This window comes from Psammomys obesus, unplaced genomic scaffold, assembly GCF_907164565.1.
Source record: "Psammomys obesus unplaced genomic scaffold, mPsaObe1.curated_primary_1811, whole genome shotgun sequence".
Taxonomy (NCBI): Eukaryota; Metazoa; Chordata; class Mammalia; order Rodentia; family Muridae; genus Psammomys; species Psammomys obesus.
In genome coordinates, this window is record NW_026596046.1 from 9029165 (window position 1) to 9053459 (window position 24295).

The 24295-nt window shown below is 41.2% G+C and overlaps 1 long non-coding RNA gene across 1 annotated transcript; it reads left to right on the plus strand.

Annotated features, from left to right (window-relative positions):
• Positions 1 to 2468: 2468 nt before the first annotated feature.
• Positions 2469 to 22801, plus strand: LOC129688298 (uncharacterized). The gene is made up of 3 exons (XR_008721913.1): positions 2469 to 2531; positions 13242 to 13291; positions 22734 to 22801. It is a non-coding gene; the product is annotated as an uncharacterized LOC129688298 (long non-coding RNA).
• Positions 22802 to 24295: the final 1494 nt, after the last annotated feature.

Sequence of the window (24295 nt, forward strand, 5' to 3'; positions counted from 1 at the left end):
TGTGTGTGTGTGTGTGTGTGTGTGTGTGTGTGTGTGTGTGTGTGTGTACCTGCTGACGGGTACATATGGAGGTCAGAAGTTAACTTGTGGGAGTCTGTTCTCTTCCACCGTGTAGGTCCCAGACACCAAACTCAGGCATGGCAACAAGCATCTTTACCTGCTGAGCCATTCTGCATGCCCTCTTTTAGGGTTTTTAATACAAGCTTTCTCTGCATAGCTCATGAGATCCTGGAGCTTGCTTTGATGTCCAGGCTGATTTCAAACTCATTGTAGGAACAGAAGAGTGTCTCTGCCCAAGTGTCAGGTTTCCAGTTATGCTCCGGCATGCCTAGCTCAGTATGCTTAGCTTAAGCACCCTGAAGACCTTCAACACAGCCAGAATAGCTCCAGTAGGATGCTGGCCTTTGCTTTGCTGTGTGACAGAACTTTTGGAAGTTCCACTTTCCCACTTGTAAAATAACTTAAGAAGACTCTTTGTACAGTATAAGCATCTTTATCATTAGTGTGTCATAAGGATCAGCTAGGGTTAAAAGTTACCGTATTTTGAATGTATGAAATAAATTTCTTTAGGAAATAATGTATGCATTGTAATCCATTTAATAAATTTTACTATTAGTTTATTTGGTTTCCAGTTAATGGCACATAAAATCTATCTATTTGAATTGCAAAAATCAGGCTGGTTTGAATTAAGGAGGTGTGAAAAACTCTTGGGTTGAAAAAAATACGCAACACTTCCATCAATTAAAAGTAGGTAAAATGTGTTAAAAATAATGGAAAGTTCATGTTGAATTGAACTGGTTTTCTTCATGAGCTTATATTTTTATGAAGCTCTGTGAAACACATTTGAAACCGTGCCCATTATGGAATTTGTGTTAATTGTTATTATCCCCATAAAGTTCACATGATTAAGAAAAGTTTGCAATTATGCCAACCAGAAATGCACACTACCTGCCTTTCATTCCCACCTCTACCCAGATTTATTTTTGGTACTGAGAACTGATCTCCACCTTGGCAAACGGAATGTGTGCTAAATTGAAAATTTCCTCTGAGTGCCCTGGAGACTTCAGACAGCAGGTTTCCAAAATCGTAGGGTATTTTCACTAATCAGACACAACTTTCTTTGTTCTTTTTGCCTTTGTCAAGAGTGAAGATTGTTTCTGTACTTACCCCCCGCTCCCATCACAATCTTAAATATCACTGTGCTAGAAGGCACTGCAATCTTAATTAAAAGAGCAGTCTAATTATTTACCCTGGTTGGTTCACACAAACCTCTACAGTATAATCAGTGGACTCCCTGAAGGGGCTTCATGATATTTCAGAATGGAGTGGGGAAGTTTGGTACTGACTTCAGCTCAGCTAACATGTAATGAAGTCTGACCTACAATTCACCCTTAGGTCACCAGATCAAACAGAACTTATCTGAGCAATGTCCAAAGATATGCGCCGTTATTGACTGAGCTGGTAGGTGGCACGCAGAGAACACTTGGCAGTTACCTTCCTGAGTCTCAGAGAACCTTCCGCGTGTTTCTGAGGGACGGAGGGAAAGCAGAGGGCAGCCAGGCAGGTCATTCCCTTTTTTGACAGACTCCACGACAAGCCCATGAGGCAAGTTTGAGGACAGCTCAGATGGCTAGAGGTGTTTTGTGACAATCTCTTCCTGCACCTGGCCTGAGCACTAACTGCCGTTGTAGGGTATGCCTGCGGCCTAGTCATCAGGCAAGGTGGCCCCCTGGAAGTGAGGCACAGATGCTTCCAGGCCAAGCACAGAGGTCAGATGTGTCCTTTAAACCTTTGTCCTTGGGCTTCTCTGCAATAAAGAGGTAGAAGTGCCTTACTGAAGGACACCCAAAGGGTCCTGGGGTCCCCTCTGAAAGTCCATTTTGGAAAAAATAGGCCCTAACAACTTTGGCTTAACGACGTAAGGTGACCTGACTCTGCCATAAACATACATCAGTGCCAAAGGTCTACTCAGTTTACATCATGGACTAGGTGGGCCTGAGAAAGAAGTGAATAGCAACCAAACAACCCTACAGCATAGCAGAAGAGTTCAGGTAGTGGGGAAAAATATAGATATAAAATAATAAAGGACATTCAGTAGAGAAAGCTATTGGGATATTAAACAGGAAAGCTATTAGAACTATATCTTTATTGAGAGATAGTGTGAGGCTCAGGAAGAGATGGCTAGACATGGAAGGGAGCGTTGAACATGCCCACATACTCCTTTGACATGTGGGGATGTGACTAAATGTTTTACCTCACGTAGATGATTCCACAGGGAGGTGGCAATTCATCCAGGTCACAAGAAGACGGATTTGATCTGACCTTCCAGATCTAATTCCATCTGCAGTTTTAGCTGAGTAAAGCCAGGACCCCACAGTGGAAATTGACTAACTCTGTTTCATAATCCCACAGGCATTGTGAGTCAAGAAGGTCAACTGAGACGCAAAAGAAGTGAGTGGAGAGGCATAGATGGAGCCTCCCTTGGGTGGTCTGAACAGGAGGACGGCGGCATGAGGCTCTCCCTGCTACAGGTAACAAGTAGGCAGCTTGTGGCCCTGGCTCCCAGACATAGGCATGTTGGTGTAGAACGTAAATTCAAACAGAAAGGCTTTATTTTGTAACGAATTAATGTTCGTTTTGGATAATTAGATGGAATGCTGATAGAAGCCTCTAGGAAACATCCCCAAAGACATCCTCCTGTCTCAGTAGGGAATGAGTCATCCATCTGTTTCCCCAAAGCAATATATAGAGTTCTTCTGACTACTCGCCCTTTGCTGGGATTACAAAGCCAGCCAGCCATACTCTGGACCCTACAGAGATGACAGTCAAATAAAGTGTCCCAGGAGGGACACTCTTGCTGCCAAGCACCTGGGGATGTGAACAAAGGAGACACAGACTCTTGAGAATTTATTTATTCATTTGTTTGTTTATTCTTCAATGTTAAGAGGACAATGTCTCCCTGGAAGAACCCGCCAGGTGGGCACTATGCATTTTCTTTCTGTTTCTTTACACATCCACTATTCAACAAGTTGTGAAACAAACCCAAAGATACAATATTTCCCCCTCACTGAAATTTACTGAAGGCTCCAGAAAGTCCCGGAAAATTATTTGCTTCACCTAACACTTCCCAAGTAGGGGTAAGGTCAAACTCCTTTGTGCAGGTAACAGGCTGGTCATTGTGTTGACCAGTTTGGGAACACCTTTTGAGCTAAGTCCAAAGCTTCTGCCAGCCTGGCCTCATTAACCAAAACACACCCTTTGAACTGTCATCATTATTTATGCCCATCCTCCCTTTTGGACACATAATAATTACTTTTGCTATCTTTTCAACTTTAGCCACCTCTGATGCCACCCCCTTCATGAAGCTCAGGCTGATTATTCCAGATTAGGCTCATGTTGCTATACTCTGGCCATTGAAGGCAATTTTTAGCTAGGTCCCTTAGTATTTATTTAATTATCAGCCAATGCTTACTTAGTACTATTTTGCGCTCTTTTTGCCGTTTATGCTTGTAATGTTACTCTTTCCATCTTTACAGTGACTATATTAGCTTGTAAACCTGAAGGACTTTCATGTCGAAAAGAGGAGTATTTTCATTACTTTTCTCATTGTAGTGATCAGATGAAAAAAACTTACCACAGGTAGGCTTCATTTGGCTTAAAGTTTACAGCCTACAGATCCTTTCTGGAAAGTGTTAGGTTAAGCAAATAATTTCGCAGAACTTTTTGGAGCCCTTAGTGAACTTCAGCCAGAGGAAGGGGTTTCATTAATCCCAGTGGGAAAACATAGTGGCAAGAGTGTCGGGCCATTGGTCACATTGGATCCTCAGTCAGAGAGTGGGGCTTGGCAATAAAATCTCAAAGCTTGCCCTCAGTGACTCATTTATTTCTATGAGGTTCCATGTCTGTAAGGCCTGTAACCTTCTAAAACAGGACCACCAGCCAGGACCAAGTGTTCTAGCCTATGGGGGATATTTCACATTCAAACAACAGCCCAGAATTGTGAAAGAATTTAAAGCTCAGGAGATGGTTCTATCCATAAAGTGCTCTTGGCCTCCAAGTTTGCTCTTGTCTTTGAAAAGGGAGGTTTGTCAGACAGATCTGCCCTTCTAGACTAATCATAAAACCCACAGGCAAACAAAAAGCTAGTCCAAAGCACTGTGACTTCCAGTTCAGTGTGACTGTTGGATTTTGTGTGAAGAGGTGCCTGGGTCCCGCTGTGGCTAGTATGTACACCTGGTGTCCATAGCCTGGATGTCTCAAACATGCAGTCATTTCTCAGGCTGGGAATACTCAGCTGTCTGGTTTGTCAGCTCGGTTGTTAAGCCACGTGGCTGTCTGCAGATAACCAAATAGTCTAGAAAAAGAAGTTAGTTTCTTCTTGTATTTTATATACCACACTTATCAATTAAGGAAAAACGACTGTTAGGTCACTAAACATCTATTACATGTCTATTATCTGCTGGATCGTTACTGACAGTTGTACAACAGGAAATGAAGGACAGATCTGTATTGTGATGGAGGACACAGGATACAGGGAGACAAATTAGGGGATAATAACAGCAGTATTAACGAAAGAGGTAAGTGGTAGTAGAAAACTAAAGTTAAGTATAGGAGAGAAAGCATTGGGAGGATCAGAGAAGACTCCCCCATTGAGATGCCTCTTGAACAGGACTGTAAAGGGAATGTAGGAGGTATATGGGCTCAGAGTCAACTAATAGGCAAAACCAAAACAAAACAAAACGAAACTCCAGGATAAAGGAAAAGAATGGCTGGAAGCAAGCTAAAGAAGCATGCTGGGCATTCTGATGGCATCAACAAGTATTTTATCTGTAAGGAAATCAGGAAGTGATAGTGGATTCTAAGGAGAAGACCGAATTGGCGTTTGCAAAAGATTCTTCTGGGTAGGTGGAATGGTGAATGTATTGAATATCCTGAGGGGTGAAGAGGGGAGAAGAAAGAGAGGGAGAGGAGTTAAGGACTGGGTGGGAGGGGCAGACATAGCTTAAGTTGTGGAAGATGGAAGATTCTAGTAGTAGCTTGAGTCATAACAGGATTTCTTGGCACTGCAGTATTCGATGCTAGATAATTCTCAGTGACAGGGATTTCTCACAGGATCTAAGGTAGAGGTTCTTAACCTGTAGGTCTCAATCCTTTGCAGAAGGGTGGGGTTGGCGAGTGGAGGAATGGGGAGGTGAGAGTAGGGGGGACACCAAACAACCCTTTTACAGGGAAAACATGCAAGATAGCCTACTTATTAGATATTTACATTAGGATTCATAACAGTAGCAAAACTACAGTTATGAAGTAGCAATAAAAATGTGGTTGGAGGTCACCATAACATGTGGAACTCTATTAACCCTTCACAGCATTATGAAGGTTGATAACCACTGATGTAAGGCCTTCATAAGCATCTGTGATGTCTACCTAACTAGATGTCACGATCTCCCCATCAGTCCCTTCTCCAGTTCTGAGAACTCTAGAACAACTGCCAAACTACATTATTGGTAGAAGGATGGAGGATGGATTTGAACACTTAGGAAGGAGAATCAGTGAGAAATGCCGTGATCAGTCTGATGGGGGGGAGGAGGCCAGCTGAGAGGATAGCTTTCCACCAGAGATATCTTTGGGTGATGCTGGAGAAAGAACAGGCTTGTTGGGAAAGATGCCTGCCTAACTTATGCTCACAGGAGCAGCTCATGAGACCCCTCCACTAGAGATTAGAACAAGAATTGAATTTCCAGGGGGAGTTAGTATGACGTGGAAAGGATAGGAGCTCCACAAGGACCAAATATATCTGGGCACAGGGTCTTTTCTGAGACTGACACCCCACCAAGGACCATGTATGGATATAACCTAGAACCTCTGCTCGGATGTAGCCTGTGGTAGCTTAGTAACCAATTGGTTTCCCATAGTAAAGGGAAAAGGGACTATTTCTGACAGGAACTCAATGGCAGGCTCTTTGACCTCCCCACCCCCCATGGGAGGACCAGTCCTGCTAGGCCACAGAGGAGAGCTTTGCAGCCAGTCCTGAAGATACCTGATAAAACAGGATCAGATGAAAGGGGAGGCGGTCCTTCCCAATCAGTGGACTTGGAAAGGGGCATGGAGGAGATAAGGGAGGGAGGGAGGGATTGGGAGAGAATGAGGGAGTGGGATACAGCTGGGATACAGAGTTAGTAAAATGTAACTAAACAACAAACAAACAAACAAACAAACAAACAAAAAAAGGAGTGAATTTCCATTTCTGGAGTACAGGAAGGAAAGCTGCTTTGACAGACACTTGATTGCCCATACAATGACTGGGGCCATCCTGGAGATGCGTGGGATTGGCTAGGTAACACCTGAGAGGGAGAAGGAAGAGAAGAGAGCTGAGGATAGCCCCATAACAAAGCTAAAGTCTAAAGGAGGGTCCCCCAAGAAGGTCCGAAGACCCACCAAAGGACATTCACATCTGACAGCATAGCACTGAATTATGCAGAGCCCCGGAATGTGTGGGTGTTTAATCTTGATTCTCTCACTTACACTCCCATTGTCTTATACATATGATTTAGCTTTTCTTAACCTTTCTTTCTATTTTTGCCTTTTATTTGTCTTCAGTGCACCATTATGGGGTGTGTATCCATATGTGTGTGCATAAGAGAGAATCGGAGGACAACTCTTAAGTGTCATCAGTTATTATCTACCTTTTAATTTTCATTCATTTCTTTATATTTTGAGATGTTTTCTCTCACTGTTCTGGAATGGTCTCACTGCACCAGCGAGACCCAGTCTTACTGTCAAGTAAGCTAGGTTGGCTAGTCAGTAAGTCCCAAGGTTCTGGTCCCCTGTACCCCCTCCACCCCCCATCCTAGATCTGGAACTAAACTCACGGACAACATGCCCAGCAATTTTTACCTAGGTTCTAAGGATCGAACTAAGGTCCTCCTCCTTACAAGGCAAGCATTTTATTGATTGGGTTATCTCCTCAGTCAGCTCTAAGTTAGCCTTGTAGACATGGAGGGATTAGATGAATGTTGTGCTCAAAATCTTTAGCTCAGTACTCCGGCCTTTAGTAGGTGCTGTGTAAAATGGTAGAGCAGGAAGAGATGTAGAGGAGAGACAATAGCTGTGGGGCTGAGGGATGGAGACAGTCCTTAGGAGAACATTTAACTTGGAGCCCTTGGCAGTGTGAGCAGAGGCAGCCACATGTCAGCTAGTGTGCCTGAATAGGATCTGCTGTAACTCTACACAGCTCAAAGCTCACCATCCCCTCGGGTAATGTAATGAAAGGTGTTTTCCTCCTTCTCCACCAGGACAGGTGCTCAACTGATACAATTTAGGGTCTCAAATTCCACAGCTTAATTGTTTGTTCTACACACAAGTTAGCATAGCTCAGAACACCTGTGGACTAAGTTCTTTTGATGCACCAAAGCCTGTCTTTTATTAAGCTCTTTGCAAGCAGTCAAAATAAGACCAAATGTCCATACGCCCCCACTTATCCACGTGGGCAAGAAATAAGCCCTCGCAGGGATTGCACAGTTAGAACTTAAAATAGCCATCAGATCCTTGGGCTTTGGAAAATATGGTTATGCAGTTAATGTAACCAGAGTTAGATATGAAATAAAATGAAATATTTTATATGTATAGAAACTTGCCTACACACACATATAAAATTCCGTTAGTTGTACTTGAAGTTTATTCATGTTGAATCGATAAAAAATGATTTAGAACGGATGGCTCCCAACAGCTGGTTGCGCTTTCAGTCTTCCATAAAGAAGTTAAAATTAATTTTAATATGTTAATGGTGCTTATTGATGATAATATTCATAATAAATATCCATTGGAAAAATTCTCTGGCATATCTATGTGACAGAAAGGTCAGGGGTGTTAATGACGATCACCATACAAAATGCAATTCAGTCAATTACTTTAATTAAATCTAAAACTACTTTATGTCTTCTCATTTATATAGTAAACTGATAGAGGGGGAAAAGGGCAGCATCTTTATCTGGCTCCTTTTAATGTCCAAAGTTGGGGGGTGGGCTCTCAGGTGGTGCTTTAAGATTTGTAGCTCTTGTGTTCCTTTTGGAAAATTTAAAGTAATTATGGGTCTCACAAGTAACGTTCTTCCTGTAATAAGAGGAGGAAAAGGTGACGATTTCCTCTTGAATGCATTTTACAGAAAGAGAGCTTTGCCTCTGCAGACACTAATCTTGTATTTAACACACTGGGTGATACAGGCTACAGCCAACATTCCAGGGCAAATGGTAGAAATGTCTGCATTTCTTTCATTACATAGTTGGGGATCAGAAGAGAAAGAACATAGCTATTTGGATTCCTTACAACCTCGGAGGCACAAGAGTTTAAAGCACTTGGCATTTTCACTGCACAAAATGCTCTTTCATTAGTGGTGGTGTCCTACAGAACTTTGTATTTCTTATTATGTTCTTCAACTTGGAGATTGGATTACTAAGCATTTATTAAAAAAAAAAAAAAGGCATCAGGCCTGGGAATGTCTCCATAGTCAGTCCTTATCACCTACACAGAAGTGGGGAAGATTTGATAACCACCTGTGATCTCGGCCCTCGGAAGACAGAGCTGGGAGATTACCCAAGACAGGCTGGCTAGCTACAATAGCTGAAATCAGAGCTCCGGCTTCAGTGAAAGACCCTGTCTCGATAAATAAGGTGGAAAGTAATTAGTTTAGCAATTTAATTTCAACTGTGAGCCTCCACACATGCGCACACACACTTACACATGTACCCACACGCATGCAGCCACAGCCATGGACACCACATGCGCATGCAAACACATCAAAAGGACTCAGTCAATTAATGCAGAAATGGATTTGCTTTTCAGCAGTTAGTGCTTAGTACTTAGCATAAGAGTCAAATCATACAAAGAAGCCTTGCCTGGACCCTCACAGGGATTGCATTCTACAGTGAAGGAACTGATAAATAACCATTCAGAAGAACAAACTGAATTATCAGAAAGAAGTAAAGACTATGAGGGGGGTAAAACAAAAAGCGTAACAAAGAATGAAAATTCCCTGTGTTGCCCAGACTCCTGGTTTTGGATAGAAAACACTGCATCTCAACAAATCCCCAGTCCTAGATGAACTTGTATCTCTGTGGACCACTGTCAATTAAGTGTACCTTTAACTGGATAATTAAATAGCCAAAATGCTTCAGAATTAGAAACCTTTGGAGCACCATCACGGCATCTATTCTGACCTCACATACTAGAGTAGAGACAGAATTTATGTTCACTAAAAGTATTATGCATAATTGTCTTCGGTCTATGTGGATAAAGTATATCTGAAATGTAAATTAATTTCATGTTTACAACTGGGTCCCACCCAAATCTCTCCCATTGTGTATATGCCAATATGACAGAAGAGAATCAACCAATAAATTTGAAACATTTCTGGTTGCAGGCACATGGCCAGGTGATACTCAATCTGCAATGGGAAAGAGAATGACTGATGGAGGGGTTCTTTGAGGGAATCAAAGGATACCTCTCTAGGAAGATCATATTTGAGCTGAGCTGAGAGCAGTTCAGAGGCCCTCCTACACACATCCAAAGAAACAGCAAGGCAAAGGAGTGTACTCTTCCAACATGCTCCCGAAAGGGATCCAAGTTATAAGAAAAATAGACATATATGAGTTGTTTTCTACATGATAGAAAATGTAATGATCTTATTTCAAAAATCAAAGTGGTAAGCATTGTTATTTCCATTTTGCACATCAGATATGTGTCTGCATGAGTTCAAAACTTACACTGCCAGAAGGAGTTAGCTTAAACTACTTTTGGAAGGAAGAACAGATCAATCAAAGTCAAACTTCTTAAAGACAAGGGAAAAGAAAGAATGTTGAAAGCAGCAAGGAAACCACAGATTCCTTAGTAGGATCAGCAGCTGCCTTCCTGCTAGAAGAATAGAGACCAAAAGGGCAACTCTTCCCATAGTGTGCAAGAAGACAGAAAGACAATGCCTACAGAATTCCCTCCCAGGCAGAAATTATCCTGCAAAATTGGACAAGAAATAAAGTCCAGGACAATGAAAAAGGAGGGAGAAGGTGGGAAGAAAAGAAAGAGAATCCTCATAGCAATAGACATGCTCTAGAAGAAGTAATAAAGTGAGTCCTTCACGTAGAGATAAAAGGACAGCAGGAAGTAACTCAGAAATGGGTAAATGAAGCCACACAAGTCAGTACGAAAATCAGAATGAGTGAGTCTTTGTCAGTCTTTGCTTTTATTTATAAAACAACTTCATAGGCAAGAAGTATTCAGTAGAATAGTTGTATAAATATGTAGTTTATGGCTATACTTGAACAAAGAAGGCGAAGGAGATGGAACTATGTTATACCAAAGTTGTTACGCATGGTTACAATCAAGTTGATATTAGTATAAAGTACATTGCTGTAAGTTATAATTATAATATTCAGGGTCACCACTATGAAAAATAACTAAAACCAACTATGAAATTACTAAAATATAGTACTGTAAAAATATCTCATAAAAGAGTAGAAATTAGGAAAAAATAGAAATAATGAAAAATATATAGAAAATATATAGCAGAAGTGGCAGATGGAAACATGAATTTACAAATAGCTTATATCATATAACAACCATTCCAATGAAAATTCAGAGATCATCAAATGTATTAAAAAGATAGTTTAAAGAAAAGGGTGTGAGGCTCAATATTTAGCTTAGTGGTAGAACACTTCTGTCACAAGTAATGGTGTTGAGTTTAGTCCTCAGTTTCAGAAAAGAAAAAGAAAAGTTTCACAACTGTCTTTTCTATAATGCACAAACTTCACACCCAAGGAAACAATAGGTCAAAATTAGAAACAGGCAAATAGTAACCAAAAGCCAGTGAGAGTGGCTCTATTAATTCAGAGGATATAGACAGTAAGAAAAAAATTGTTACTGAAGAAGAGGATAGAAACTTTGTAAGGATGAAAAAAGGTCAACCAGAAGGCAATATAAACATAAATGTACCAAGGAGAGGAAGAACTAACATTATCTCCAGTTAAAGATTATACTATCTCATTCATAGAAAATCTCAAAGAATCAATCCAAATTTTCTTAGAGTTAATAGATGAGTTACCAAGGTTGTAGAAAACAAGATCAATATACAAAGATTATTTTTATTTTGACACATTAGCAATAAGCCATTGAAAATGCAATTAAGAAAACAATTCAATTTACTGGCATCAAAAATAGGAAAATACTTTAGAATAAGTTCAACAAAACATATGCACTATTCAGACACTGAACACTACCAAACTCACAGAAACGAGCTAAAGCTCTTGACAGCTGAAAAGACATACTGTGGTCAGGAACTAGAAGACTCAATATTCATCTGCAGAGCCAGTGCAAGTCCTTTGAAAATTCCTGCCAGTTTGTTCTTGCAGAAATGGGCTGATTCTAAATATTCAATGGTGATCTACAGGATCCAGTGTAGGCAAAACAAAACAATCCTGAAAATGAGCAAAATTTGAAACTAACTGTAACATTAGAGCAGTCAAGCAAGTATGGTTTCAGCAGAAAGGTAAATATTGCAACCAATGGAATTGAACAGAGAGTCCAGAAATTAACCCTTTTCCAGTCAACTGATTTTGGACAACAGTATCAAGACAAGTTGGTACAAGAAAATATAACCTTCTAAAAATACGATCCTGGGCAAATGAGTGTCTATTTGCAGAAGAATAAAATTAGACCACCCATCCCATGTCATCTTTAAAAATGCTGCTAAGATAGATTATAGAAGTAAATGTAAGAGCTAAAGCAGAATTAAGCAACAATTTTCTAAATATGGCACCAGAAGCAAAAGCAATGAGAAAAAAAAAAGAGTGTAAATCTGACTTTATCAAAGTTAATAAGAAACCTTTATGCTTCAAAACACCATCAAGAAAGTGAAAACACAAGTCACAGGACAAAGAAGTACTTTCAGGTAATATATCCTATGAGGAACTTGCAGACAAAATATAAAACGTCTCTCAAAACTAAACAATAAGACGACAAGATTCACTGAAAAATGGGCTTTGAGAGGCTAAGGAGCTGGCTCAGCCAGCAAAAGGCTTACCATCTAAGAGTAAAGTCCTGAATTTGATCTCCAGAAACCACATAAAAAGTCAGACATGGGGGGGGGGGAATACAAAGTGAATAAAGTGTAATTAATAAAGAAAAATGGCAAAATAAAAGTCAGGCATGGAGCAGGTGCTCAGACTAAGTGTTTGGGGTGCTCAGACAGACAGATATCTGGAACTCACTGGACAGCCAATCTGGCTTAATTGAAAAACTCTGGATCCATGAGAGACCCTGTCTCAAAAACAAAAACAGAAAACAGGGTGGATGGTGCCCAGATCACAATACCACGGTTGGCATATTGGCATATGCATTTAATGTGTAAACCCCAACACACACACACACACACACACACACACACACAGGCACACAAGGGCTTTGTGTACTAGGACTTGAGTAGATTCTTTTCTCTGAAGAAAATGGACAAAGTAACCATAAGTGCATAAAAAGACAGCCAGTATCACTTATCTTTAGGAAAATGCAAATAAAAACCACACTGGCATTCCACTGTACATATTCACTAAGATGGTGAAAACAGAAGACAGATAATAGCAAGACTTAGTGAGGAGAGAAAGTTTCACCCCTATGCACTGTGGACGGGAGTAAGAAATACTGCAGCCACTTTAGAAGACAGTGTGTTGGTTTCTCAAAACGCAAAACACAGAGTTTTCATAGGACATGGTAATTTCACACTTAGGCGTAGACAAGGGAGAACAGAAAACCTATGTAAACAAAAAGAGCCTCAAGAATCTTGTTGGCCACATTACTCAAGGTGACAAAAGTGGGAACCAGTCAAGCACTGACTACCTGGTTATCACATAAGCAAAGTACACTACATCCATGCAATGAATCATATTGGATTATAAAAAGCAATGAGCTATTTGTATGATATATGGATGAACCTTGAAAACATCCACTCAGTGAGAGGAGCTAGACACTTAAGACAATATAGCATACATCTCTATTTATATGGAAATGTGGAGAACAGACAAATCCACAGAGACAAAATTAGGTTACTAGTTGCTGTGTTTCAGGAGAAGAGAATGCAGTGGCTATTAGTTAACGTTCTGGGACACAGGACCCTATTCTAAATGGTTAATTTTTCTAAGACATGGTAACTGGCCCAGTTCAAAATTCCCCACCAATACACCATTTCCTTTTGTCTTTTTTAGATGGTTAGAAGATCTTCTCACTGGAATGGAGTTCCTGGGAGCCTTTACAGGTAGGTGTAACCATTTTGTTTTCACTATATGAAAGCTTACAAGGAAATTGCTGGCCCTTTACCTCGTCCTCCCATTTTAGGTTGGGGTGCTGAGCTATCTCTGAATAAGGCTGTCAAGAGCAACAGACCGGAGACTGGGATGCAGTACCAACGTGAGAGCAGAGCCTTTCTGGTCTCTCCAATGCCAGAGAAAAACAAATTCTCCAGCATGCATTAGTTATTGGCACTTAAAATAGCCCAGTTATTCTAATGTAAAGAATAAGATCTTTGGCATTGTAATCATTAAACATATATGCAGTTTTATTTTTCTTTGGATCTATCCTCAGATAGTTTCAGATGAAAAGCTAAAAGTCGATAGAGTAAATCAGCCTATTTCTTTCCTTGTGGGGCTTGAAAGTATAGTGGAGAAGTTTTCCACATGCATAAACAGCAGAGAATGTAGGAAGGAACAAGAGCAGAGATTTGCATGGTGTATGTGGAGCTGCATGAGAATCTCGGCCTCAAAGATGCGGTGGTTTTTCAAAATGCAATACACAGGGAAGAACTTCAGCAGTCCGGGGGGCCTGGACCAGACAGGCAGGAGAGATGAGGGCAGTAGCCTAGTTGGAACGTAGGTGTTTGGGTGGAAGCACAGGGCAGATGTCCAAGCCAGAAGCCTGCACTTGGAAATCATGATATAGATGACAGCTGAAATGCTGGGCTATTCTACAGTCATAATTAGTGCCAGCCTTCTCTGTTCTTCTCTGTTCTTAAATAGCCATTTAGTTTTTAAAAATCAAAGAGTTTAAAATTAGTTTTAATGTTAGTGTTACTACAAATAAGAAAAAGAAAAAAACCCACAATGGTAATGGTATCATTTCTTTTGTGTGTGTGTTTGTGCCGGCATATGTGTTGTTCATGTATGTGCAGGTACACAGTGTGCAGATGCATGTACCAATGTGTGTGTATGTAGGCTCGAGGCTCTGTTTTTCAGGAGAGGTCCACTATGCTTTTTGAGACAGAGGGTCTCACTGTGACCCAGAGATTACTGATTCAGCTGTCCTGACATACCAGTGAGATCAGGGCTTCTCCCGTCTCTTCTTCCCTCCTGAGACTGCAGCCAGCACACCTGGCTTTGTGCAAGGGAGGCAAGGTCTCATCGCAGATCCTCGTGTCTGTAAACCCCTTACCCACGTCGCCATCTCCCTGACTTCTGACTTCGTTTCTCATACCAGTGAACAAACAACACTGCTCTAACCGGCACAAAGTGACGCCACCGCACAGAGTCAAAAACATAAGGACGTAGGAGCGAGAACGAGCTATTACGTCATGGCTTTTCTAGCGAGCTGACAACTAGCTAGCTGAAGGTTGTGCTTTTCCTCCAGTAATATTAACTTAGAATTATCTGAGTGCCAGTTTGGTGCAAAGACATAGTTATCTTAGTTATTATAGTTATCTTTCTTGTAGCAAATCAGTTATTTTCAAAAGTTTTTTTTTTTTTAACTTCAGGATGATATTAGAATTTCAGAAAAATGCAAAATGCCACTGAAAATTTTTGACACACTTCCAGCTTGCCTCAGTGTTAGAGTGTTATGACATCATGATGCTGAGAAAATACGTACCATTAAAAACAGTTCTACTTATTAAGCTCCCGGCTTGATCCGATTTCACTAGCATTCTCTCTGTTCTTTTGTCATCTCCTTCTGATATTTCTTCTTAATTTCTTTCTTTTGCCATTTTAAGATCCAATCCACCATCTAAAATTGCCTGTAGTCTTTAGTCTTTAATATACTCCTTTGTCACAGTTGGCAAACATGAAGAAGGCTGAAAGGAAAGCTATGGAGTGGCCATCTGTGACCAGGTGGGTGATTAATGAAACCCTGGGTTTGTCAAGGAGATGACTGTAGGGAACTAACATTAAAGGACCCCGAAAATCAAGAAGAACTTCATCCTATGCAAGAAGATTATTTATTCCATTATCGGTCCTGGAAACATTGCTGAGCACGGGCCATATTTTTGACATGCTAACAGGCACCAGTGTGTGACAAACCTCCAATCAACCCTGGGTTTTTGGTGGTTCCAGCCTCATAAGCCTCATCAGTGAACCCTAGCATTGGCCCTATCCTACCAGCTTCTGCCTTCCATAAGAACTCCTCAGTGAGGATCTCCTCACAGGCTTGAAAGGGTTAATGTGCTGAGGATGCCTCTCTCCCTTCCCCCCTCTAGGCCTGGGAGCCCTGCACCAGCTCTGTCCAGCCTGGCATGCATTAGGCTCCTAGTATGTATTTTCTTTTCCCCTCTGTTTATATCTCTGTTTTCTGTAAAGTCTCCTAAACCGTGGCCATGTCTCCCAAGATCTTTGACAGTGTTATAAATTTCATTAAGACGATGTAGCCTTACGGGGCAATTAACTCCAAAAGTGGCACCGAGCAAGAGGCGGGAGATACTGGCCAGCGGTACTTAGAGCTGAGCTCTGAAATTGAGATAAGCCCTATCCACCCAGGGTTGTGTTTAATGTTCACTGCCGCTTCCCCGGCACTGCTACAACCTCTCGGTCACCGTGCTAACACTCCCCAATATCTATTACAATTAGTTTTTGATTAAGAGGCCTAACATGGCTTTTGAAGCTTTTTATGTTGTGTCAAATGGCCGGTGATGGAGTGAGCCATGCAGACACCTCCCTGTAACAAAGTGTATTGTAAAAGGTTTCAAGTGAACTATTTTATCATCCTAATGGAAACCAGATGACTCGGACTCTCCCCTTAATTTCAACTATTTACTGAAGAGTCCTTGTTTTGAATTACTGAAAGATTTATTCTGGAATGACGACCTCATGCATTAAGAATCGCTAATAACAGCCATTGGAAATTTGGGAAAGCTTTTAAAGATAGCCCGAAAGGTTTTCACAGCGGGTTTATCCTCGTTTATTTTCTCCTAAGGTTTTTTAAGAGAGTGCATGCCTTTGCCCTTTTCTGGCATTTAATTATTATTCTAATTATTGTTTATGAAGATTTTCTTTGTCTAACTCTGCTTTTCCTGCCAGGGTTTCAGTCCATAATCGTGGTCTCTTACCTAAGAGAAAGGTCATGGGTGTTTTGTGAAGAAAGAGAAACTTAGTTTGGTTATGTAAGATAAAATCCCATGTGAAATGAAAATGCATGCAAGTTTTATGAAGGTTTAGATGGAGCGGAGAAAAATGATCCAAACACAGATTGTGCGGCTGTGGAGGCGGCTCAGCACATAGACTGCTTGTCATGCAAACATAAAGACCCGAGTTCAGTTCCCCTGGAACCTGCAGGTATAAAAGATGGGTGCTGTGGTGCATGGCCGCCATCAAAGCACCGGGAAGAGGCAGACCAGATCCCTCGGGCTTGCTGGCCCGTCTGGCTTTAGCTAAGTTGGCATGCTCTCGATTGTGTGAGAGACCTGCCTCTCTCAATTAGCTAGAAAGTGATTGAGGAAGACACATGATTCCAACCTCTGGCCTCTGCACACGCTGCACATGGATCCACAGACACATACAGGTACATATTTATGAACCGTAAGATACGTTTGTAAATAGAATGAAGATGATTTGTAAATGGATAAAATTAACTTGTGAAGTGGATAAGAGCTACTTAAAGTTTTTAAAAGTAATTTCAGTTGGTAACTAGTTTTGCACAGGCTTACCATGTAGTGTTTGAGTCCATCTATCCAGTGTAATCTAATCATTAGGTTACCTCCTCAACACTCCCGGCATTTGCCATTTCTTTTTGCAGGAACATTCAAAATTCTCACTATTCTGCTAGCTATTCTGAACCACAATTGTTCATCGTGGCACTACGGCTTGGGTGCTCACCGTCATGCCCCAACCCCCACACTGCTCAGGACCAGGCATTAAAGGTTTGGTCCCCAGGGTGGTGCTGTTCCTTAGGAGGTCGGGATGAATGGGCGGTTCTTAGACCTTTGGGGGCAAGCCATTAAATGTAGGACTAAGGCCTCTTCTTATTCATTAGCCTTCTAGCCATGAGGTTTGCTCTGCCAAACTCTCCTCACCACGGCCATTTGGTTTCCCCACTGGGCACCATAAAACAGTGGTTCTTGTTTGAGAAAAAATTCAAGTCTCTGAAGAAAGAAATTGAAGAAGATCTCAGAAGATGGAAAGATCTCCCGTGCTCATGGATTGGTAGGATTAACATTGTGAAAATGGCCATCCTGCCAAAAGCAATCTACAGATTCAATGCAATTCCCATCAAAATACCAACTCAATTCTTTACAGACCTTGAAAAAAAGATTCTCAGCTTCATATGGAGAAAGAAAAAACCCAGAATCTCCAAAACAATCCTGTACAACAACAGATCATCTGGAGGTATCTCCATCCCCGATCTCAAGTTGTATTACAGAGCAATAGTAATAAAAACTGCATGGTATTGGCATAAAAACAGAAAGGAGGATCAATGGAACCGCATAGCAGACCCAGAAATAAACCCACACATCTATGAATACTCAATTTTTTACAAAGAAGCCAAAACCATTCAATGGAAAAAAGACAGCATCTTCAACAAATGGTGCTGGTCCAACTGGATGTCCACATGCAGAAAAATGAAAATAAATCTATATTTATCACCCTGCACAAAACTAAAGTCCAAGTGGATCAAAGACCTCAACATAAAACCAGATACTCTAAATCTGTTAGAAGAAAAAGTGGTGAACAGCCTAGAACTCATTGGCACAGGAGACAACTTCCTGAACAGAACACCAACAGCACAGGCTCTAAGAGCAACAATCAATAAATGGGACCTCATGAAACTGAAAAGCTTCTGTAAAGCAAAGAACACTGTCATCAAAACAAAACAACTGCCTACAGATTGGGAAAGAATCTTCACTAACCCTTTATCTGACAGAGGACTAATATCGAGTATATACAAAGAACTAAAGAAGCTGAAAAGCAGCAAACCAAGTAATCCAATTAAAAAATGGGGAACAGAGCTAAACAGAGAATTCACGACAGAGGAATATTGAATGGCAGAGAAACACTTAAAGAAATGCTCATCCTCATTAGCCATCACGGAAATGCAAATCAAAACGACCCTGAGATATCACCTTACACCCATCAGAATGGCCAAGATGAAAAACTCAAGGGACAACACATGCTGGAGAGGTTGTGGAGAAAGGGGAACCCTCCTCCACTGCTGGTGAGAATGTAAACTGGTACAACCACTCTGGAAATCTATCTGGCGCTTTCTAAGACAATTAGGAATAGTGCTTCCTCAAGACCCAGCTATACCACTGCTAGGTATATACCCAAAGTTTGCTCAAGTACACAAAAGGGATATTTGCTCAACCATGTTTATAGCAGCTTTATTTGTAATAGCCAGAACCTGGAAACAACCCAGATGTCCATCAACGGAGGAATGGGTACAGAAATTGTGGTATTTTTACACAATGGGATACTACTCAGCAATCAAAAAGGAGGAAATCATGAAATTTGCAGGCAAATGGTGGGATCTAGAAAAGATCATCCTGAGTGAAATATCCCAGAAGGAGAAAGACAAACACGGTATATACTCACTTATATAGACCTATAATGATAAACATAATGAAATCTGTACACCTAAAAAAGATAATCAAGAGAGCGGACATGGGGTAAGATGATCAATCCTCATTTAGAAAGACAGATGGGATGTGCATTGAACGTATGACAGGAGTCTACTGAGAGCATTTGAAAGACTCTAACTAGCAGTGTTTTCAAAGCAAAGACTCATGACAAAACCTTTGGCAGAGTACAGGGAACCATAAGAAAGAAGGGGAGTTAGTCTGATGGGGAAAGGATAGGATAGGAGCTCCACAAGGACCAAATATATCTGGGCACAGGGTCTTTTCTGAGACTGACATTCAACCAAGGACCATGTATGGATATAACCTAGAACCTCAGCTCAGATGTAGCCTGTGGCAGCTCAGTAACCAATTGGTTTCCCATAGTGAGGGGAACAAGGACTATTTCTAACAGGAACTCAATGACTGGCTCTTTGGCCTCCCCACCCCCCAAGGGAGGAGCAGTCCTGTTAGGCCACGAGGAGATCTTTGCAGCCAGTCCTGAAGATACCTGATAAAACAGGATCAGATGAATGGAGAGGAGGTCCCCCCTATCAGTGGACTTGGAAAGGGGCACGGTGGAGATGAGGGAGGGAGGGACTGGGAGGGAATGAGGGAGCGGGACACGGCTGGGATACAGGGTTAATAAAATGTAACTGATAAGAAAAAAATAAAATTCAAAAAAAAAAAAAGAAAAAGAAAACTGACTCTTAATAAAATCAGAACTTAAGTTTTATAACAAAAAAACAAAACAAAACAAAACAAAACACAGTGGTTCTATCTGCTCATGGGGTGGGCCTCCCAAAAATGTCATCCAAAACATTCAACATCAGCTACCCTAGTTTAGAAATCAGTTAACTTGGGCATCTCATTCTAGTGATGGAAAGCCAGAAGCCATTTCTCTTCTTAAGATACAGCCTTGTACACACTAGCCAGCCCCTGTACATCTAAGTCCCTTTCCTCCTTCCCAGTCTATGGTGTCCACCATTCTACTCTCCACTTTCCTCAGATTTCACAATGATGACATATATATATGTGAATATATATATATATATATACATATACATATATATGCAACAGAAACTATATGTATACACACACACAAACATATATATATATATATATATATACACACATATATATATTCATATACACATATGTATGTATATTCATCTGCTGATGAAATTTTTCTCTTTTTCTCTGGCTTTGACCATAACCTTTTTCCTCAGTATCCACAGCTCTAGTCCAGCGGCTGGACTAAAATCAAGGCCACTGATTCTGTGATATCAGAGATGCTGGAGACCATTAACTCCTGGAGTATAGGTCTTGACCTGGGAAGGCGGTGTGGAATTCTGGGCAAAAGTGCTGGCCCTTCCCATGACGAACTGTGTGTCCTTTGCATGATAACCAATTCAGTGAGACCAGATCCTTTTCACAGAAAAGAAGGGCAATGTGAGTTGCTTCATAGGCTTACAGGAAATATCCAGGAAAATAAATAGAATTAGTTATTTAGAAAGCAGAGCAAATGATAGCCTGCTACTAGGTTCATTTTTTTCTTCTTTTTCTGTCCTGTCCTGTTTTTGTTTTGTTTGATACATGGTCTTGGTATGTAATCCTGGTTTGCCTGGAACTCTCTCTGTAGACCCAGCTAGCCTCAAACTCAAAGAAACCTGCCTGCCTCTGACTCCTGAATGGAGGGATTAAGGCATGCACCACCACACCCAGCCTGTCCTGTTTAATGTGTCCAGTACAATTTGAGAGAATGAGGTCACTATGATGTTTTCCAGGTCATTTGTCACAGACATGTAGTGAATGTTGACTCTGCAGTGTGAAATGTCAGAGGTTTGGCAATCCTGAGACAAGAGGCAGAGTCCTGCCTATGTACCAAGCAAACCAAAGACTGTAGGCAGAGAATGTTGATAATATTAAATAGAGGTGAGCAGAGAAGGCAGTTTTGATGTGAGGGACAGGGGTCTGACCACTAGCTATATAATGTGTTGGGACTTTATCCTTTATAGAAGGACTGTTTTCATATATGATTACGTAATCCCTTCTTACAGCCTCCCTCACCACCCACGAGCCTAGAAAAACAGATGCTGTGATGTCATCACCCATGTGGAGGTGAGGAAGCTAAAGACCTGACTCACTACCATTTTACTAGTTTGATTAACAAGGTGCATTCAAAAGAAAACTACAGATGCAGTTACAGTGAATATGTGCAGAAGTTAAAAAAAAAAGCAGCTAAGAATTTTGTACATAATTACTTGTTAGCGTTTCTTTTCCAAACAGTCCTTCTTGGAGGTTGTATTAGTTACATTTCTTCCTGCTGTACCCAAATTCCTGAGAGAATTTATGGGACAAGAAAAGGATTTGACCCGCAGTTCAAGTGTAGAGTCTGTCGTGGTGGGGAGGTGTGGCAGTGACAGTGTCTGCTGCTGTAGTAACAGGAGTTACTCAGCATACACAGTCAGGAAGTGGAGAGAGGTGAGTGCTGGTGCTCACCTTTACCCTCTTCCCCTACCCCCCCTTCCTTTTCAATCCCGGGCCCCAGCTCATGAGATGATACCGCTTATATTCAAGATTAGATTTCCCACCTTTTATTTTAAACATCTCTGGAAACACCCTCTCACAGACATGCCCAGAGGTGTGTCCCTTAGGTCAAGTCCAGATGAACCATCATTGTTCTTTTCAGTTGCTATTCAACATTAAAGGGTGTTTTCTAAGAGTGGTGCCCAGGGGAGCATCTGGCTCATCCCCACCAAAGCTCATGCTGAGATGTAGTCTCGAGGCAGTACTGTTGGGCCACGGGGCTGTGGTGCGAGGAGACTAAGGCCTGGGGATGGAGCACAATGAATGGACTGGAACTTCCCATACAGTATGTTGTTGTCATGGGAGTTCAGCTCTGTTTCCTCTTTTCTTTCCATGTCCTCTTGACTTTCTGTTTTCAACCTCACAGTGAAGTATCGTGGGTCCTTACCAGATCTTGCGCTTTTCAGGCTTCTCAAATCTGTTCCTAAATATTACCTATAATCTTCATGAATTACTCAGACTCAAATTCTGTTACAGCATCAGAGAGTGGACTCTTGCACGTGATCCAATGATGCAAACAGTACCCTCTGTCTTCAGAAAGGAAACCAGCCACCCGGGGAATCATAAAAGAGAATTCTCTTAGCCCGCTGGAGAAGGCTCAGCTAAGGTCGTCTAGAAGAAGAGACATGTAGAGACAGCTGAAGTTTACAGATGCCCATGCCAAAAGCAAGGGTGATGCAGAGAAGAGTCTCTGAGGCCAGATGAGACACTCCATCCCACCGAACCCATGAACCCATGATGTATGAGAATTCACAATGTCGGCTATGGGTGTAAACCAGAGAGGGACCAGATTAAGAAGCCATTATACCCTTGTAGGCTCTTCAACTGCAGGCTCAGAAGTATTGGCGGTGCTCCCTCCTTTTACTCAATTACCCTCGTTCTAGCCCACTTGCCACCTACCAGGAAGCAAGTTCATGTCTTCTTTCATCCCCCTTCCTTTCAAACATACCTCATTTGTGCCTCTGGCTTGCTTGGTTTTATAGTTCACTTTAGCAGATGGTTACTGGCCGTTATTAGTATAACCAACCTTAAATAATTTGATTTTCAGGTTGGGTACATTACAATGTCTCCTGTGGGCTTATAGTCAAACTATACATTTATTGAAAAAACAAATGTTTCTTCACATTTTATGTGAAAGCAGTGCTAGTCATTCATCTGTGAGCCATCCATTAAAAATATCACAGGGGAAATTTTACTCACACCATTCTGAGTGTTTTTAGGTCTTTGCTGATACTCTTTTTTTTTTTGTTATGTGTATTGATTTAGTTTATTCATTCTTCTTTTTAAACTTTTTTCTTAGAATGCTATAGTAGTTCATGAAGAATAAAAGAATAAAAATGAGAGGAGGAGAAGGAGGAGGAAATTCGGTTAAGTGGCTTATGTCTGTAACTCCAACACTTTAAGACAGAAAGATTGGTATGAGTTTCATGCCAGCCTGAACTTCATAGCAAGACAGAAAAGGTAAGTGGAGTGGGGGGGGGCATAGGAAGAGGAGGAGGAGGGGATGAGATGGGGGAGAGGAAAAAATTTCAATAATAATTTTTAGAGATTTTTTTTTCCTCCCTGCTTTTCCTTAGTTAAATTTTGTGAACTTCATTTATTTATTTGTGCATTCATTCACTTTTTTAAAAATGTGAACAGGAGATTTAAAGTGGCCTCATATGGCCTGCAGAAGATGCCCGTTGTTTAGCTTTAGCAGGGTTTCCACGAAGCCAGAACATTTAAACATCCAGAGACTAGAGATTTCACAGAACATTGGATTCCCTAAACACTTCCTCAGCATTTAGGCCCTGGATCCCAGTGAATTCGTGGGGACTCAGGCACCTCGTTCCTAGTTTTCTTTACACTCTTATGAGACATGCCTCAGTCACCCACTTTCCTGGCCTCTCAAATTTTGCTTTCAGGTCCACAGCTCTGGACTCACCTTCCCTCCTCTGGAGTGAGCCAGAGATGGTGATGTATGCATGAATCTCAGTACCAGAGAGGCACAGGCTGTAAGACCAGGTGTTCAAGGTCATCCTTGGCTACATACATGGAGTTTGTGTTCAAGGCCAGCTTTGGCTACATGAGCACAGGGAACTAGAGAAGCTAGTCTTAGAAGTTACGCTTACATATGAGACACGGGAATAATAATGCCATGAGAAAGCTTACATTTCCAGTGTTTCAGAGTTTGTAGGGCAGTGATAAAGTTCTGAGTGATTTTTATTCCTCACTATGTAAGGAAAACAAGGGGGTTCTGGGTGTTTGACTAAGAGCAAAAAACTGAAGAAATGGCTGGTCATCTCTATCCATCCACTTTTCTTTTTAACATGACCATCTTTAAAAAATGGGTTTTAGAATCAATACGAGAAAGGCAAAGTAAGTTTTCCAGCCTCTAGCAACCAGAAAGCATGGGAGCTTTTTCTGGGCCTGCTTTTGTGGGCTTGCAATTGCCCAAGTGTAGTTGAGAATGCTGCTTTTCCTGCTGTTAATTATTAATGTGAGTTGCTTATGAGCCAGTTATCCGCTAACCATTAATATCTGTTTACTCATTGATGACCTTTGCAATCACCTCCCTAGCTCCTGGCTGTAAATGTCACCCTTCTCCCCTTTTGTCATATGTTAAATGTTTTCTTCCTATCTATTGAGTACCTGGAACAACACCTTAAGAAAGTAGAATGCTATCAAACAACACAAATATAACCTTTCTGTATATGACTGAGGTATAACCACTCTCATTTCTCATTTTCAGAGGACTCATAAACGACATTCTCTTGCTGGGATAAACAAATGATGGGCACATGTTTTTTTTTTGTTTCCTTCCTTCCTTCCTTCCTTCCTTCCTTCCTTCCTTCCTTCCTTCCTTCCTTCCTTCCTTCCTTC